An 18,390-nucleotide genomic window follows, 5' to 3' on the forward strand; every position below is an offset into this window, starting at 1 on the left:
ATAACTAGACAACAAGGTAAGAAGGGGGGAGGGAAGAAGGGGAAAGTATTAGATATAATAGATCGGGGAAAGAGAGAACAGTCACCTCAGATCAAGTAGTATAATCTCGGGTTCATCAGTACCCATTAAAAAGGGTTGAGAGAAAAATAATGAGAAAAGTTAAGTATAGCTGTTATTTAACTTTTGAACCAAATACAAGGGCGTAGTTTTTATCACTATTTGGGACAGGTCTAGGAAATTGAAGGACGGGAAGAGGATAAGATATTTTGAAGATCACAGAGTCTTTGAAATCTATCCAGCGAAGCCAGGTATTCCTGAAGGACTCATAATCGCCATCAGCAGAGGACAGTATATCATCCATTTCCATATATAGATCCAGCCTAGTGAACCATACCATAACTGTTGGAGGTGAGGAGGAGCGCCATTTCACCAGAATAACTGTTTAGCAGCATTATTCAAATGACATAACAAAGTTTTCTTATATTTCGAGAGGGGTCTGGATGATAGATTAAACAACCAAAACGTTGGATCTGTAGGGACCGGTTCATCTAAAATTTTTGCAGAAAGGTTGAGGACTTCTTTCCAAAAGGGCTGAAGGATAGGGCATTGCCACCAGATATGTAGTGGGTTACCTGGGGCCCCAGAGCAGCGCCAACATATATTCGGAACCCCAATCCCCATCTTAGAAAGGGTATCTGGGCATCTATAGCAACGTGATAACAATTTATATTGGGTTTCCCTGACGCCAACACTAGGAGAGCAAGCGTGGGCCAACTTAAATATTTTCTTCCACTCGTCGCCAGTTAGGCCAACTCCAAGCTCCTGGTCCCAAACCTTAGTAAAATTGGGGAGAGAGAGGCTAGCGTCCGCCGACAGGAAATTATAAATCAGCGAGATAGTGTGGGTCGGAGGGATAGGGCTAATACATAATTGTTCAAATGGAGTATAAGGCAAACAGAGAGTCTTAGGGGGACCAAGAGATTGCAGAAAGTGACGCAACTGAAGGTAGTGCCAGTATTCTCGTGAAGGTAAATTCCACTTCCTACAAACCTCATCAAAGGGCATAAAGCTACCGCCACTCATCAGCTGTCTGAACCTAAAAAGTCCTACCGCTAACCAGGGGTGGAAAATCTTAACATCCATACCTGGAAGAAATTGTTTGTTAAAAAGGAATGAGGTGAGGGAGGAATGAGATGAAGATATCGAGGGGGACTTCCGTAATGTTTTCCAAGAACTTAAGGTAGGGTCAATGGTAGGATGAGAAATTTTGGGAAGGACAGGAAGCCATGGGGCTATCGATAAGGGGATCGTCAGCATCTGGTTCTCACTTTGCACCCATTGTTTAGGGGTGTCAGGTCTGGACCAGGACAAAATTCTGTGGGAGGATACAGGCTGATAATAACCTTTAATATTTGGGAGGCGTAAACACCCTCGATCTTTATGACGAAACATAATATCTAACTTCAAATGGGGCCTGCCACCTCCCCATACAAATTCTCTAATGAGAGCCTGGACTTCCAAAAACCATCTAGGAGGTAATTTAATTGGGAGGGTTTGTAACAAGTAGAGGATCTTAGGGAGAGAGTTAATTTTGAGGATGCCCAGCCTCCCAAACCATGAGAAGGGTCCTGATTTCCATAATCTCAAGTCTGAGCGTATCTTGTTTAGGAGGGGAGTAAAATTGGCCTCAAACAGGCGGGAGAGATCTCTAGTAAGATTAACTCCCAGATATGTAAGCTGGGAAGAGTGCCAGGTGAAAGGGAATGCTGATTTAATGCCTGTAACCATCTGTGGAGGTGCCATAATATTCAAGGCCACCGATTTAGAATAATTAACTTTAAAATTGGAGAGATCTCCAAAAATATTGAATTCCTCTAGTAGATTCGGTAGTGAAATAATGGGATTTGTAATTGTGGCCAATAAATCATCGGCATATAGGGCTAATTTGTATTCATCACTATGTAACCTAAAACCAGATATGTTCGGATTCAGTCTGATCGACCTTGCCAGAGCCTCCATACAAATAATAAAAATCAGGGGGGATAAGGGACAGCCTTGTCTAGTTCCATTGTTAATGGAGGAGTCAGAAAGGGAACCGTTAACCCTAATGCGGGCAGAGGGGGAACGATAAAGAGCAAGGACGCGTTGAAGGCAAACAGGGCCCAGTCCCAGGTGTCTCAGTATTCCAGACATAAAACTCCAATCTACCCTGTCAAACGCCTTCTCGGCATCAGCAGACAGCAGTATAGCTGGGGTATCTGTAGACGAGATATAATGAATGAGGGCTATAATTTTGGAGGTATTGTCCCTAGCTTCACGGCCCAGGACAAACCCTACCTGATCATTATGAATCATAGAAGGTATAAGAAATGCTTTAATCTGTTTGCGAGAAGTTTTGCATACAATTTAACGTCTATGTTGAGAAGGGAGATTGGACTGTAACTGGGACAAAGGGAAGGGTCCTTGCCTTCCTTAGGGATGACCGTTATATGGGCTTCTAAGGATTGGCATGAAAAAGGAGTCTTCTTGGAAACCGAATTAAATGCCACCAACAATGAAGGAGCCAATTTGTCCTGAAAAGCTTTATAATAATTTCTAGAGAATCCGTCAGGGCCAGGACTTTTCCCGGAAGGGGTGGATTTAATAGCCTCCAACAACTCAGGTAGTGAAGGGTCTCTCCAAGTCCTCACTGGCAAGGTCGTCCAGCCTGGGAAATCCAATTCTAGTGAGATAGGCTTCAATAGCCTGTTGTTTCCCAAGAACGTCAGGAAAGGCCGAGGGGGCAGGTAAATTATACAAAGACGAATAATAAGAACAGAAAGCTTCTGCAATCTTGCGAGTATCATGGGAGACCAATCCCCCCCGATCTTTAATAGAAGGGATAAAGGAGCGAGCTCTTTGAGTTCGTAGAGCTCTAGCTAGCATTTTTCCGGGTTTATTACCCCAGCAATAATATCGACAACGAAATTTTCGAAAAGAATGTTTGACCTTTTCCAGTAAAAGTCTGTTCAAGGCTGAGCGGGCTTGGACTAAGTCCACATAAACATCAGAGGAAAGGGAGGTTTTGTGGGAAGACTCCAAAACCTGTATTCTCTGCAATAAGTCTTCTATCTGTCCCATCCTCTGTTTCTTTTAGCAGGAACAAAGTTGGATACATTTTCCCCTAAGGACACATTTGTGGGCTTCCCATATAGTGAGGCTAGATACATCCGGGGTGGTATTACATTCTAGATATATATCAATAGCCTCTTCCAACTGAGATCTACAGTAATTGTCGGACAGAAGGGACTCATTAAAACACCAAGATCTAGTGATTGGATCAGAAAATACGAGAGAGATGTCTACCCTCACTGGAGCATGATCAGACCAGGTTGTCACTCCTATAGAAGTGTCCTATACCAGGTGTAGAAATCTATGGCCAACTAATATATAGTCTATCCTGGAGTAGGACTGATGGGAGCTAGAATAATATGAATAATCTCTATCTGAGGGATGTGAAATGCGCCAGCGTTGGACAGCTGATGAGTATAAAGCAGCAGTCTTACCTTCCTTGATGTTCGACAAGGGACTGTTGAGGAGCCCGATGAGGTGTCCAGGAGATGATCCAGGGCCCAGTTGAAGTCTCCACCTACTATCAAGATCCCCTGTTGGAGTGTCAATTTTATCCAGAACCCTCTTAAGAAAAGTTGGCTGGCCCTGGTTTGGGGCATAAATATTAACAAATGTGAAAGGTTGATTAAAAATGGAGAATTAAACCAGTAGGCATCTCCCCTCCTCCAAATTATGTACTTCAGAGTGTGTGACTGGCAAACGTTTAGCGAATAAAATAGCAACTCCCTTAGATTTTCGATTGGGGATAGTTACTATAATGTTTTATGGGGTAAAATTGATTGCTAAGTCGTGGAGCAGAGGGGGACTGGCGGAAGTGGGTTTCCTGAACAAAGACGATATCTGCTCTAACAGCATGGAAAGAACGAAGGGCCTGGGTTCTCTTTTCTGGGACATTTAGCCCTCTAGCATTAATAGAGACTATACGGAGTGAAGCAGCTATGGGTGAAAAGTAGAGCTAAAGTTACACGGTGCAGTAGAATAGATCCGAGAAAACAATAAAAGAAAAAAAAAAAAAATTAATAGAGGGACTAAACAGAAGAAAAAGTAGAGAAGGGGAGAAAAGGAAAAAACAAGAAGGGATGGGGGGGAGACACAAATGACAAAAATTATAATAATACAACAAAACATTAATGAGAGGAAAAAAGAACCACTGCCGGACAATAAGGGGACCGCCAGGGAACCCATGTCATGGAAAAATTAGCGGTAGGGGGCACAAAGGGGTGGAGTGACCCCGCCATCTTATAGAAAAAAATCACTATATATTAGAAATAATAGAAAACACACAATATTAATAATATAAATTGAATAAACATAATCACATAACTCCTCATACATTTTTTTTAAATGTAATTGGAATATCCACATAAGCAGACAAAGAAAAATGGCATATAATAGCAATCAAAATAAAAAAATTGTAATGAGGGCAACTTAATTTATCAAATACATCTGACTAAAAATGGACCTTGAGAGAAAAAGAAGTAAATAAATAAAATAAGGCTAATAAGCCTCTAGTAACTTAGGAGGTCCAAAAGGCCTAACTCCAAACATTTCTGTAAACAATTAGAAGTAAGAACAACTAATGAATACAGCCTCAATCAAGGAGAACCTAAAAACAAACTGAACATATATCAAGTGAGATCAGATGCTAGAGGGGGATCAGCTCCTTTAGGTTTCTGTTTATGGTGCTGTACTTGTTGCCAATTGTCTCTCCTCGGACGGCCAGGAGGTACAAGTAGAGGAAGTGAAAAGATGTGCCAATCGGGAAGTGTAATAAGCTCCATGTCCAGAGCAGAACAGAAATCAGGTAAATTCTCGGGAGACTGGAGTACCAGGTGTTTACCGGCATGAGTGACCTGGAGAGAGAACGGGAACCCCCATCTATATTTGATTTCTTGTTTACGCAAGGAGTCTGTTAGGGGTTTCAATAACCGTCGCTGTTGGAGGGTCCGCCAAAGAAAGGTCCTGGAAAATTTGTAGACGAGTACCGTTGAACTCCACACCTTCCAGGTTGCGGACTTTACGGAGGAGCTCCTCTTTTTGTGAGAAATAGTGGACCCGGCAAATAACGTCTCTTGGACGATCAGTTGCAAGACCCTTCGGACGGAGAGCTCTGTGAACGCGATCAAATTCAATAGGGTCGTTGGGGTCAAGCTCCAGGATTTCTCCAAAAATTTTATTTAGGGCATCAGTCAGACCAGATGGAAGGACATCCTCAAGAAGCCCCCGAACACGAATATTATTCCTGCGGCCTCTGTTGTCTAGGTCGTCCAGTCTGTTTTGCATTGTCCTCATATCTAAGGCTTGTTGGGAGATTAACTCATGAAGATGAGATAACTGGTTGTCAACTGACTCTTTCTCTTCTTCAAGGGTAACCATGCGGGATCCCAAATGTTTAACATCAGCGTGTACTAAAGAGATCTGAGTCTGCATAGAGTCCTGGATTCGCGACTCCAGAGCATGCATGTCTTGTTTAGAGGGGAGAGATCAAACATGGGTTAAAACTTCCGTAATTTCCCCTCGCAATTGGGACAATTGAGCATGAAGGTCTCCAGATGAAGGAGAGAGGGCCATGGTGGGAGAGGTGGTCGGCAAAGGTGTGGAGCCAGTTACAGGGGAGTCAGCAATGTGTGAGATGGATAAAAATGAACGAAGGTTAGGTTGAGAAGAATCGGCCTTTGGTGTCCGAGGATCCTTTTTCTGTGTAACTCTCTTGGTCTTGCTCATCAGGAATAGACTTGAGGAGGAGTCTTGAGGTCATGTAGTGTGTTAGATAAATGGATGGCGGATGACACATTCCCTTGTTAATGAGACTACATAGCAAAACTGTCACAGCGAGCCCCAAGCTTCACATTATAACCCCACTGACATGGGGGATAGAGTACACTGCCAGCCTTTAATGGGTGGGTAAAAAAAACAGGTAGAGACGGTAGAGCAGGAAAAAGAAATTAATATATATATATATAAATATGGAACAATTTCTTCCAAAAATTAAGTAGTGACAGGGACTTGCCACAGGAGGGAGCAAAACCCACACAGATAAGGGTTTTTTTTATCTTGTAAATTAAGGACTATGTACCAAATTTGTAGATGTGCTGTAACCCCTAGAAACCACTTCAAAGGGCATAGTATAGTAACCTGTGATCAGAGTGAGGGAGTGGACAATGCAACAACCCCCAAGGCATACAGGATGTGAGCGGTGTAATGGGGACTGAGCTGATGGAGCTACACACAAGCTCACCACTTCCAGACCAGGCACCTTGGCACAGAGGAGGCACCAGCAGGACCCCGCAGAGCCGCAATCACGACCCCCAGAGCAGGAGCCAGCAGGCCGGTCAGCTGCCTCTTGCAGCACAGAGCTCCAGGCAGATCGCGTCAGCTGCAGAAGGGCGGGAGTGGAGCGCGGAGTCCCCGGCAGGTGAGGACGGCACTTCAAGCAGCCAGAGGTAGGAGTGGGTAGGTCCTCTAGATGTCCCCAACGCGGGAGGAGGTTCAGCAATCCTCGGGTGGAGCGGAGGGACCAGGCGCCGTGACCCGGAAGTACCGCGGCGAGCAGTATATAAATAAAGTCCCCGGCTTCAGGAGGGTGGGAAGGCCGCAACCCACAAAGGCAATTTGAAATGCCTTCCGATTCTGCGGACCTTGTCCCTCAGTGTGGGCAGGTAGAGAGCCGATGTGAGGGCAGACAGGGGTGTCAGGAAGGCTACAGGAAGGGCTGGGAAAGATGTTTTTCAAGGTGGTCAGGCAGGAGCTCCCATAGAATACGTCTTGCTTCAGTGCTTGCCAGGCCACGCCCGCCGCTTGTGACGGTTTTATGATGTAAATCACCACCGTCTCCCTGTGGTCTGAGTCACTGGGGTAACCTTCCTATGCTATATGCGGTGTGTGCCGGCTACCTCCCACTGCACTTTTGGGACAGAGGGGACTCCTCTGTAATCGGCAGTGTGCAAGAGTGTGAATTCGCAGATCACGTACTAATTCACACAGGGACAGGTTACTTACCGGTCGGCGGGCTCACTCATACTGCTGCGGGGCGTCCGGATTGGGCGAATTCTTAGGTTTCCAAATTTGGATTTCACTCAGTACATTAGCCATCAAAAGGACTACACATTTTTAATTTGAAATTTTTTCTGTAGTTTTTAATTTATGAGGGTTTGAAAATGTTGAGAATCCTCACATTTTGGCACTTATGTGTATGCAAAATCTTATTTTTTTCTTGTACAATTGAGACATTTCAATATAACTAAGAATGTTTTGTTCAGAATTTAACTGGCTTATGGCATGTATCCTAGTGCAGCATTACGTTACCTCGATGATGCCCATTTGATAAGAACACAACATTACTCCAGCATTTATAGCACAATACAATATGTTATTTACCTGAGCTGCGGTATGTAATGCGTATGAGCTTTTCTATACTTAGGGGGAGATTCAATTAGCTCCCGAAGGGTTCGAGCAGAAGTAAGCATAACTGCTGCTTCGGGGCTGCTAATGGGTTGATTGCCGGTCTGTACTTTAATACTTCTGTGGACAAATTGCAAGACTCAACCCACACCTAATTGAATGTGCACCTTACTAATGCTGGGCATACACTACCAGATAAAATGTCTGTCAGACCGACAGACATTTTATCTGGCAGCCTGCCAGCCGCAGAAGTCGCCGGCATACACTGTGAGAGAAATCTCACAGTGTATAGCTCGACATCCGCGCTCCGCCCCCGGGGGCGGAGACATTTCCCTGTTCCTTCCGTAGGAAGGAACACAGGAAATGTCTGTCTGTCGGCTGCGTTGGGCATACACTGCCCGATGCGGCCGACAGTTTACCCGCTAAATATCGCATCGGACGGGCATGCTGGACAATCCAAGTCAGATAAATTTTCAAGTCAGATAAACGATCCAATCAATAAAATAAAAATTTCCATTAGTTCCTGTATTAAAAGTGTGTGATGTACTCTTACAACCTTAACTTTTGCAGGCCCAGATTTAAAAGTCATTTTGTGCTGCAGGGTGACAAATATAGAATGTGGTCTCCTTTAGATTTTGGCATAAACAATCTACTCTATTGGAGGAATTAGAAATATTGTTGGACCATCATGATAATGCTTTGAGGATAATGAAATGTTCTACAGGATGTTCACATTAAAACAGTAAGGGGGCAATTCAATGTTTTCTCTCGCCCCAAGACAATCAAAAGATTTATTAGGGCGCTAGTCTATCTGGTGACAATTGTTACTAATTAGATTGCAGCCTTCTAAAGGGTATTGCTCCCTTTTGATGATACAAATAAACTTCAAAAGAAAAGATGAAGGCGCTATTTAAATATTAAAATTAAAAAATTCTAATTAAGATAAATAAAAATAAATAACATACATTTCATATAGAAGAGTAATAATTAATATTATATATCCACAATGCTGGTACCTGGATCTTACTACTTTCTACATATATATATATATTATAATATTCCTGTACCTAAAGCTTTAGCTCAATGCTTACTATATATAATACATTGTCAATGTTATACTCAATATTCCTAGTACAGGTGATTAAGACTTCTACATATGATTTTGTTCACACAAATGTAAAATCATTTTCCAAACACTAATTGAGATGGCTTTAAAAATAGCATGCTTATAATTTGTTCCAAAAAAAAGAGAAAAAGGCCTTTCTTTGTTAAAAAATAGTCACTTTGTAACCGTGGGCTTGTAATCCTTTTATCCAACTACTGAATTTATATTATAGTTTATATATATATATATATATATATATATATATATATATATATATATATATATATATATATATATATATATATAAAGGCTTTCAACATATCAAGTCAAAGATCATCTGAGCCTCAAAATGAGGCTCTAAGTATATTTTAAGATGGCCGCCGGAGCTTCAAACAAAGATGGCCATCATAACTCCAAAATTAAGCTCTAATTGTATTTAAAGATGGCCGCCGGAGCTCCAAAACAAGGTTTGGAACACATCATAAGATGGCCGCCGGAGTTTACTTAAGGACCGTATCCAAGGCGAGGCTTGGAACGCATAGTGCAGGATAGCGCGTGCGTGACTGATTAACAAGGAAGGACTGACAGTCGCTATAAATATGATCCCAGAGGGGTTCAGGTTTTATCTGAGGAAGCCGCTATCACAAACAGGCGGAGAAACGCATTATTAACCCCATTATCTACAGGAGACTGCACAGTTGGATTACCAATACGACCAAACCCAGGAGAGAAGTATACACTTTATTTTTATATTTACTCCAGATTGGCTTTGTGTGTTTCGATTAAACTCACCAGGAGCCTGGACTGTGTCCCCATACAGCTACCACAAGGAACCTGCCAGAGAATAGATGGTCTGTGTATCGTGAAGCACAGTCTCATATTATATATATATATATATATATATATATATATAAATAGTTGGATAAAAGGATTACAGGCCCATGGTTACAAAGTGACTATTTTTTAACAAAGAGAGGCCTTTTTCTCTTTTTTTGCAATAAATTATATGCATGCTATTCTTAAAGCCATTGCAATAAGTGTTTGGAAAATTATTTTACATTTGTGTGAACAAAATCATATGTGGAAGTCTTAATCATCTGTACTAGGAATATTGAGTAGTAAATTGAATACGTATTATATATATAGGAAGCATTGAGCTAAAGATTTAGGTACAGGAATATTATAATATATATGTAGGAAGTAGTAAGATCCAGGTACCAGCATTGTGGATATATAATATGAATTATTACTCATATATGAAATGTATGTTATTTATTTTTATTTAATAAATTGAATTTTTTTATCTTATTATTATTATCCTTTATTTATATGGCGCCACAAGTGTTCCGCAGCGCCTTACATAGTACATACAACTAATGGGTGAACAAGAAACAAGTAACATACAGTACATTACAGTACAGGACAAGGACACAACTTATATACATTGCTGAAATAGTGATTAAAGCATGCCGGGAATTGGCGGTCCCGTGTTAGGTGCCCTAATGGGGAGTAGAGAGTAGAAGAAAATGTAAAGAGAAGCACATGAAGGAAGAGGTCCCTGCTCGTGAGAGCATACATTCTAAGGGGAGGGGCAGACAGACAGGCGTGACACAGAAGGGGAAGATGGGAAGGAAAGAGCATGAGGTGGGTTAGGATCAGTGCTGGAAGGCCTTGATGAAGTAGTGGGTCTTGAGAGCCCGTTTGAAGATTTGTATAGAGGTGGAGAGTCTGATGGGGAGAGGGAGAGCATTCCAAAGGTAGGGAGCAGCACGGGCAAAATCTCGGATGCGGGAGTGGGAGGAAGTAATCAGTTGGCAAGAGAGGCGGCATGCATTAGTTGAGCGAAGTGGGCGGGCGGGAGTGTGAAGGGAGAGAAGGTCAGAAATGTATGCGGGAGAGGATTTGGTGAGGGCTTTGTAGGCGAATGTAAGAACCTTGAATTGGCATCTGAAGGGGAAGGGGAGCCAGTGTAGGGCTTGAAGGAGAGGGGAAGCAGATGTAGAACGTCTGGAGAGGAAGATGAGCCGAGCAGCAGCATTAAGAACCGATTGTAGTGGAGAGAGGTGAGAGACTGGGAGGCCAGCTAGGAGAAGGTTACAGTAGTCCAATCTGGATATGACCAGTGAGTGGATGAGGGTTTTAGCGGCATCCTGGGTGAGGAAGGGTCTAATCCTGGAGATATTTTTTAGGTGAAAACGGCAGGACTGCGAGAGGTGCTGAATGAGAGGGAGGAGTCTAGGATAACTCCAAGACAGCGCACTTTGGGGCTAGAGGAGATAGTTGTGCCATCAATAGATAATGAAATTGTGGAAAGTGATGTAGTGGAAGAGGGTGGGAAGATGATCAGCTCAGTCTTAGACATGTTAAGTTTAAGAAAGCGCTGGGACATCCACAAAGAGACAGCAGAGAGACAGTTGGAGATACGGTTAAGGAGCTCAGGGGTGAGCTCAGGGGTGGAAAGGTAAATTTGAGTATCATCTGCATAGAGATGATATTGGAGGTCAAAGGAGTTAATGAGTTCACCCAAAGAGGATGTATATAGGGAGAAAAGGAGAGGTCCAAGAACAGAACCTTGGGGAACTCCTACCTTTAGTGGAAGTGGAGGGGAAGAGGAGTCATGAGAGGACACAGTGAAGGAACGGTCAGAGAGGTAGGAGGAAAGCCAGGAGAGGGCAGTGTCACGTAGACCGAGAGAGTAAAGGATTTGCAGGAGGAGAGGGTGGTCTACAGTGTCAAATGCAGCAGAGAGGTCAAAGAGAATGAGCAGAGAGTAGTGGCCCTTGGATTTGGCAGCAAGGAGGTCGTTGCTGACTTTCGTGAGGGCAGTTTCAGTGGAGTGGAGAGATCGGAAGCCAGATTGAAATGAGTCAAGGAGGGAGTGGGAAGAAAGAAAGGTGGTAAGGCGGTTGTAGACAATACGCTCAAGGAGTTTGGAAGCAAAAGGGAGAAGAGAGATGGGTCGATAGTTGGAAAGTATGTTAGGATCAAGGGTAGGTTTTTTAAGAATGGGGGAGACAAGAGCATGTTTGAATGCAGAAGGGACAGTGCCAAATGATAGGGAGAGATTAAGGAGGTGAGCCAGATGGGAACAGGCAGAAGGAGACAGGTGGGAGAGGAGACGGGAAGGGATAGGGTCAAGAGTGGAGGTGGAAGGGGGGGAGGACCGGATGAGGGCCATGACTTCCTCTCCAGAAGCAGGGGAGAAGGATGTCAGAGTTGGTGAGACAGAAGGGGAGGGGTGGTAAGGGCAAGGAGGGGGAGGAGTGCTGAGGGTCAGATGGGATATGATGTCCTCACGTATGGAGTCAATTTTAGATGTAAAGTAGGTGGCAAAGTCGAGGGCAGAGAGCGAGGAGGGAAGGCAAGGAGGGGAAGGGCAGAGTAGGGAGTTGAAAGTGGCAAAGAGACGCCGGAGGTTTGAGGACTGGGAGGAGATGAGGTTCTTGAAATATGTTTGTTTGGAGAGAGACAAGGCAGCACTGTAGGAAGAGAGAATAAATTTGAAATGGAGGAAGTCAGCCTTAGAGCGTGACTTTCTCCACTGACGCTCTGTAATTCTTGAACACTTTTGTAGGTATCTGGTGCATTTGGAATGCCAGGGTTGTGGTGTGGATCTGCGAGGGTGAGTGGTTATTGCTGGAGCAACAGAATCAAGAGCAGAAGTAAGGGAGGAATTGTACAGGGAAGTAGCTTGTTCAGGACAGGAGAGAGAAATGATAGGGGAGAGAAGAGAGTCCAGCAGGGAGGAAAAGGCAACAGTGTCAATAGCCTCAATATTACGCTTAGTAATTGTAGCTTTAGGAGTTAGAGGAGGGGAAGGAGAGAGGGATAGGTTAAAAGAGAGAAGGTGATGGTCAGAGAGGGGGAATGGGCAATTGGAGTAATCAGAAATATCACAACGGTGCGTAAAGACCAGGTCAAGTGAGTGCCCACTCAAATGGGAGGGTGAGGAGGTCCATTGGACGAGATCAAATGAAGAGGTGAGGGTAAGGAGTTTAGCTGCAGAGGATTCTGTGGGAATGTCAATAGGAATATTAAAGTCACCTAGGATAATGGAGGGAAGGTCTGAGGAGAGAAAGTGAGGGAGCCAGGAAGCAAAGTTGTCAAGGAATTTGGAGGGAGAGCCAGGGGGACAGTAAATGACAGCTACTCTGAGGTTTACTGGTTGGAAGAGGCGTATAGCATGAACCTCAAATGTGGGGAATGTAAGGGATGGTTCAGAGGGTATTAGCTGGTAGGAGTAACTGGTGGCTAGAAGGACCCCAACACCACCACCATGGCGACCCCCAGGCCGGGGGGGGTGGGAGAAGGTGAGGCCCCCAGAGGATAGAGCAGCAGGAGAAGTGGTGTCAGAGGGTGAGATCCAAGTTTCAGTGATGGCTAGGAGATTCAGAGAGTTGGAGATAAAAAGGTCATGGGTGGGGACCAGTTTATTACAGACTGACCTGGCATTCCAGAGGGCACAGGATAGAGAGATAGCATTCGTGGGGGAGATGTGAATAAGATTATCCGGGTTGCTGTAACGTGGAGGTAAGCTTAATTTGGAGGACTGATATGAAGCGAGTTTAGTGATGGTGCGGGCACCTGAGCTAGAAAGGGAATATATAGGAGGTGGGTAGGGAGAGAGATGTGGATGGCAGTGGGGTGAAGTGACAGGGAGAGGAGTGTAGGAGGAGGGTTTGGTGGTGGGGAGGTAGGACAGAGGGGGGGTAGAACAGGAAGAAAGTGGAGTAAAGGGAGAGGAGTGAAGAGTAGGCAGACAGAGGAGGGGGGAGAAGGGGAGGAGGAGGTGGAAGAGATAAGGAGGAAAGGATAAAGGTGGAAGCAGGGGGCAGAATAGAGGATTAGGTAGAGACTGAGTGAAGGAGGGAGTTGACGAAAACCTTGTCATGGTGTTTATAGGTAAACAAGAGGAATGAAATTTGGAAATGTAAATGAGGTATGAGTGCAAGAGATTTGTAGGAATGCAAGTGAAAAAAAAAACAGTGATGTATCAAAAAACTGTATCAATATGTATGCAGATTAACAAGATTGTTATAGGGAGGATTAAAAGTGGGGTTCAAATGTGTGCAGAATATGAAAATTAATGCAGAATGTAAGCAGATAGAGGATGTGAGGCTATGCAAGAGAGCTGAGATAAAGGACAGTGTTTCAAAGTAGATAGATGTAAACTGACATGGCAAAAAGTACGATAAGCATTGAATTGTATGCGAGAATCAGAAGGCCAGCATTATGAATAGCAATAGAAGTGTTCCTGCCGTGATTGTACAGGGAGTCCAGTTGTAGTCTGAGTCTTTAGATTGTTGAGGTTTGTTGCTTGATGGACCTTTTCTCCTTCTGTTTCTCCTCGGTTTAACGCAGGTCTAACGCTAGTTATGCACTTAAAACACTGCACTTAGAAAAGCTGCACCCATCCAAGGCTTTAGCAGCCAAACTACTGACACTTTAAACAGAGATGCAGGCAAGTGTGGACACTAATTAATGAAAACCCCCAATTGGCCAGCCAGAGAAAGCTAGCAATAAAGATGGCTTAAGTCAACAATGACCACATACCATACATCTAAGGCTACAAATAAATCAAGCATTCATTTTAGTCAATAGACTGAGAGAATCTTTAAAACAATTTAACTATTTCAAATCATAAGGCATTAGAAACTATAGCATAAGGATTCAGTAAAGAATAAGCTAGCTACCTATGATTATAATTAATAAAGGAGGCACTGGAGGTGAGAAACTTTGCAGTCACAGTCAACTTCAGTTACCTATGATTATAATTAATAAAGGAGGCACAGGAGGTGAGAAACTTTGCAGTCACAGTCAACTTCAGTTACCTATGATTATAATTAATAAAGGAGGCACAGGAGGTGAGAAACTTTGCAGTCACAGTCAACTTCAGTTACCTATGATTATAATTAATAAAGGAGGCACAGGAGGTGAGAAACTTTGCAGTCACAGTCAACTTCAGTTACCTATGATTATAATTAATAAAGGAGGCACAGGAGGTGAGAAACTTTGCAGTCACAGTCAACTTCAGTTACCTATGATTATAATTAATAAAGGAGGCACAGGAGGTGAGAAACTTTGCAGTCACAGTCAACTTCAGTTACCTATGATTATAATTAATAAAGGAGGCACAGGAGGTGAGAAACTTTGCAGTCACAGTCAACTTCAGCTACCTATGATTATAATTAATAAAGGAGGCACAGGAGGTGAGAAACTTTGCAGTCACAGTCAACTTCAGTTACCTATGATTATAATTAATAAAGGAGGCACAGGAGGTGAGACACTTTGCAGTCACAGTCAACTTCAGTTACCTATGATTATAATTAATAAAGGAGGCACAGGAGGTGAGAAACTTTGCAGTCACAGTCAACTTCAGTTACCTATGATTATAATTAATAAAGGAGGCACAGGAGGTGAGAAACTTTGCAGTCACAGTCAACTTCAGTTACCTATGATTATAATTAATAAAGGAGGCACAGGAGGTGAGAAACTTTGCAGTCACAGTCAACTTCAATTACCTATGATTATAATTAATAAAGGAGGCACAGGAGGTGAGAAACTTTGCAGTCACAGTCAACTTCAGTTACCTATGATTATAATTAATAAAGGAGGCACAGGAGGTGAGAAACTTTGCAGTCACAGTCAACTTCAGTTACCTATGATTATAATTAATAAAGGAGGCACAGGAGGTGAGAAACTTTGCAGTCACAGTCAACTTCAGCTACCTATGATTATAATTAATAAAGGAGGCACAGGAGGTGAGAAACTTTGCAGTCACAGTCAACTTCAGTTACCTATGATTATAATTAATAAAGGAGGCACAGGAGGTGAGACACTTTGCAGTCACAGTCAACTTCAGTTACCTATGATTATAATTAATAAAGGAGGCACAGGAGGTGAGAAACTTTGCAGTCACAGTCAACTTCAGTTACCTATGATTATAATTAATAAAGGAGGCACAGGAGGTGAGAAACTTTGCAGTCACAGTCAACTTCAGCTACCTATGATTATAATTAATAAAGGAGGCACAGGAGGTGAGAAACTTTGCAGTCACAGTCAACTTCAGTTACCTATGATTATAATTAATAAAGGAGGCACAGGTGAGACACTTTGCAGTCACAGTCAACTTCAGTTACCTATGATTATAATTAATAAAGGAGGCACAGGAGGTGAGAAACTTTGCAGTCACAGTCAACTTCAGTTACCTATGATTATAATTAATAAAGGAGGCACAGGAGGTGAGAAACTTTGCAGTCACAGTCAACTTCAGTTACCTATGATTATAATTAATAAAGGAGGCACAGGAGGTGAGAAACTTTGCAGTCACAGTCAACTTTAGCTACCTATGATTATAATTAATAAAGGAGGCACAGGAGGTGAGAAACTTACTATTTAAATAGCACCTTCATCTTTTCTTTGATGTTTTCTCTCGCTCGCAGCTATAGTTAAAGTGACGTGGGTGATATTCAATTGTTGTGCCACTGGGATAAGCTGGGCGCCCAAAACAATTAAATTCCCCCCCTTAAAGTCTATAGATCTTAAAGCTAAAGATGACATATGGTGGTGGAAGAGTCAGGGAATTGCCTTAAATGTAAACTTTTTCCCACAACTTTTGATCCTATGTTAAGATCAATAACTTTTAGACAAGGTTATGGATTGTATTAAAGATTCAATTATATTTTTAAATAAAAGGACATTTTATGGATTTGGACTGTCCCTACAGTTTAATTTTTAGGTTCAGTTAAGATAACCATGCTTCAAAACCTGTATTACAATATGCAAGCTACTGTGTGTTGCCTAAAATTTAAAAACATACTAGCTTTTTATGAAAAAAATCTTGGAACCAAAATAAAATGGAGAGAGATTTTTAAAGCTTGTAGAGAAATTAAGTGGAGAGAGATAAAATGTAGCAGCCAATTAGCTTCTACTTTTCATTTTTCAAACACAGCCTGTAAAATGACAGAAGCTGATTGGTTACTACAGTATCTCTTTCCACTTTCACTCTCTCCAGAAAAATCTGCCCCTGAATCCCTTGACTCTCCCACACTAGGCATGGTTATGAAACCACTAACTGGTATTTATAAAGACACTTTACTGATTTATGCCCTCTATCATCCTTTTCACTTGTTTGTTTTGTGTGAGGAGAGCTGGTCTGTTGGAGGGATGTTTATGGTATGTGATTAATTCAGACTACAGTCCTTATGGCCTGGGAAAGCTGTAATTGGTTTCTTTTTTTGTAATATGTATTTTTTGTTTATGGCCCTAACAGAAGCTTCTTTGCAAACTACTCTTTATTTGATCATTTTGAGCACATCTCATGTGTATTGACTGTCAGGGACAACCAATTCCATTGTTATATTCTGGATGTTTCTGTTGTGCATCATGCTCTGTATAGTCATATTTTGTAGATGCCCTATTACTGGCTTGCTTTATACTTGATGTTTATTTTTGTGTTGTTGTGCATCATACTCTGTATAGTCATATTTTATAGATGCCCTATTACTGACTTGCTTTATCCTTGATGCTTATTTTTGTGTACCTTTGTTGTGCTTTTATGCTCTACTGAATAAAAAGTTGTTGGAAAGAAGAATACTGTTGGAAACCTTCCTCCCCATGGGCTTTAATTCACAGTACTTAATTGGAAGGATTTTCTTACATTCCCCACTCTGCAGCTAGCATTTATAATGCACAATCTTTCAATGATTAAACTGGAAAACAAATACAACTGTGGCTTTTGTGTATAGTAGTTAAACATCATGTGGAATATTTTCAACATAATTCATGCAGCTCCTTAATAAAACAATTTAATTCATAGAGCGCCTGTTTTAGATTTACTGTAAAAGTACTCTGACACTGTTTTCTTAACAATTATGTTATTGTTATTTCTTCCTTATTATGCTAAGGGCCCCATTTAAAAATGAACCTTAATACAGAGGCATTTTCCTTTAGTATTGCTTTGTTACCAATGAATAATGTTGAATACCAACTGTATACTTACACCTCTGGCGAGGTCCTCTGCTCTTTTGCTTGCACGAGCTGCTGTGTCATGCATGACGGCTAGTCTAAACATGCGCATAACGCTTTCACCCGATGGGGACACAGAAAAGCCTGGCACGTCTTGTTAAAGCGGGAAAGGCTGTTGCTGGCTCCCCACTGCCGGCAATGGGGACCGTATCGCTCTCATTATCTATAGATGGCGTAAACTTTACAGTGACAAACAGATGTAATGTTAGTTTACCGCTTTTTGTTAAATATTGAAAGAACATTTTTACTTTAGCGAGTGCGAAAGGAGTAATGTCTCATTGGAAAATGGGGCGCTGTAGTTTAGTACTATATCTGTATAACATTGCGGTTTATAAAACGTCTCCGACGTTCCCCGCCTCTTCTGCCCTGTGCACACTACTTATTCACATAAACACTAATTATTATAAGAATAATATGGTGCGTGTGCATTTTACGGTAATTATGATAATTATATCTACTGTGCTTTTTTACTTTAAATTCTCTCCCATTATAGATCATTCATTGTCCAATTTACCAATTCTATATTATATAATACTATACTATATACTATATTATTTTAAACAGACTTCACCTCTCATTGATTTTTTTCTCTCGCACTCAATAGTAGTCTACAACCATAACCTTCCTTTTACTCCACTCCCTCACATCATCTATGGACATCAGATTCTATACACTACCCAGGGGCGTATCTATAATGGGTGGAGGGTGTGCAGGGCACACGGGTCCCCGGGTCCAGGGGGTCCCAC

General features: G+C 42.2%; 1 protein-coding gene across 5 annotated transcripts in view; it reads right to left on the reverse strand.

Annotated features, from left to right (window-relative positions):
- The window catches only part of EDA (ectodysplasin A), a 293,287-nt gene that overhangs the window by 186,439 nt on the left and 88,458 nt on the right, over positions 1-18,390 (reverse strand). The window lies entirely within an intron of this gene.

This window comes from Taudactylus pleione, unplaced genomic scaffold (assembly GCF_031769625.1).
Source record: "Taudactylus pleione unplaced genomic scaffold, aTauple2 ptg000111l, whole genome shotgun sequence".
NCBI lineage: Eukaryota > Metazoa > Chordata > Amphibia > Anura > Myobatrachidae > Taudactylus > Taudactylus pleione.